We start from the raw sequence: 2,289 nt of genomic DNA on the forward strand, positions 1-2,289 counted from the left end.
GAGAATCTAACAGATGATCCTATGGATATAATAGAACCTGAGAATGCTAGAACTGTGCCTGTAACTGATTCAGGATCAAGTGGTGATAATGGTGGAAATACTGATCATGATAATCATTCAGGAACTCCATCAAGAACCACTACAAACAGATCAGAATCATCCAGTCATGATGACAGCAACTCAGAGGGAGCCGGGAGGATCTACAGTTCAAACTCAACATCAGGCTGAACAAGGGGAAACATCAAGATCTTATCTGCCTTGTCAAAGGATTTGGAATAGAGACCATCCCTTTGAATTGATCATTGGTGATCCTGACACAAGAGTAAGAACTAGACATGCCACTCAGAATGTATGCCACTTCTCAGGGTTTCTTTCAGAAATGGAACCTAAAAAAGTGGATGAGGCACTGGAAGATCCAGATTGGGTTATTGCAATGCAAGAAGAACTCAATCAGTTTGAGAGGCAGAAACTATGGAAGCTGGTACCCCGACCAAAGAACAAGTCAGTGATAGGCACTAAATGGGTATTCAGGAACAAGCTAGATGAAGATGGCATTGTAACGAGAAATAAAGCCAGACTGGTAGCTAAAGGTTACTCTCAAGAAGAGGGTATTGATTATGATGAAACCTATGCACCAGTAGCTAGACTTGAGGCAATCAGGATGTTTCTGGCATTCGCAGCACATTCAGATTTCAAAGTTTATCAAATGGACGTGAAGAGTGCATTCCTGAATGGAGAGCTAGAAGAAGAAGTGTATGTGGAACAACCACCTGGTTTTGAAGATCCTAATCTGGCTGATTTTGTATACTTTCTATTCAAAGCTCTCTACGGTCTTAAGCAAGCTTCAAGGATATGGTATGACACTCTCTCTGAGTTTTTACTTGAAAATGGTTTTACTAGAGGTGTTATAGATAAAACTCTGTTTCATAAAGTGCATAAATCTGATATGATATTAGTTCAAATATATGTTGGCGATATTATATTTGGTTCTACTAATGATGATATTTACAAGAGATTCTCTAAGCTAATGCAGAGTAAGTACGAGATGAATATGACGGGAGAGTTGAACTACTTTCTTGGATTACAAGTGAGTCAAAGGAAAGATGGGATATTCATTTGTCAATCCAAGTACATCAGAGAACTTCTTAAGAAGTATAATCTGGAAGATTCAGCTCCAGCAAAGACTCCCATGCCAACAGCCTCCAAGCTTGATCAGGACAAAATTGGTAAGAAAGTTGACATCACAAGCTACAGAGGTATGATCGGCTCATTACTTTATCTCACAGCAAGTAGACCAGATATCATGTTTGCAACATGCTTATGTGCTATATTTCAAGATGAACCAAAAGAATCTCATCTAATAGCTGTTAAAAGAATATTTAGGTACCTTAAGGGAACTCCAAATCTTGGAATTTGGTACCCTAAAGGCACAGGTTTTGACCTAGTTAGCTATACAGATTCAGATTTTACAGGTTGTAAGATTGACCGAAAAAGTACATCAGAAAGCATTTAGTTTCTTAGAAGAAGATTGGTATCTTGGCATAGCAAGAAGCAACACTCAGTATCCACATCAACTGCTGAAGCTGAATACATAGCTGCTGGAAGCTGTTGTGCTCAAATCTTGTGGATGAGGAACTAACTCCGGGATTATGGTCTATTGGTGTCAAAGATTCCAATATTCTGTGACAATACAAGTGCAATAGAAATCTCAAAAAATCCAGTTCAGCACTCTAGGACAAAGCACATTGATATCAGGTATCACTTTATTAGAGAGCATGTCACAAATGGCACTGGGGAGTTACACTTTGTACCCACAGAAGATCAAATTGCAGACATCTTCACCAAACCACTTGATGAAAACACTTTCTCTAAGATGGTTAGTGAACTTGGGATGTTAAATATCTCTAATTAATTTTAGAAGTCAATAACTGCAATTTGGTCTGGTTAAAGTCACTTGTTGTTTAAATTTAATATATTAAGGACATCTGAATTTACATGCCCACTAACTATTTCTCGTAATTCTATCATGTTTGTGCTTACATACAAAATATATATATGGCTGAGCACATTCATATTGATAAATCTATTTAATTTGATCTCAGTGGACTTTAAATAATTAATATTTAAAGGGATTCATTTAAATTAAAATTAAATATATTGCAGCATAATTATTTTTCATAAAAAATTATAGTATTATCAATAAAATGATAATATTTGTAAAAATAGTGAAATATAATTGTAATTTTTTATTTGTTTTAAACATTTTTTTCATTAAAAATATTTTAAAAA

The sequence above is a fragment of the Apium graveolens genome, chromosome 6, assembly GCF_009905375.1.
Source record: "Apium graveolens cultivar Ventura chromosome 6, ASM990537v1, whole genome shotgun sequence".
NCBI classification, from domain to species: domain Eukaryota; kingdom Viridiplantae; phylum Streptophyta; class Magnoliopsida; order Apiales; family Apiaceae; genus Apium; species Apium graveolens.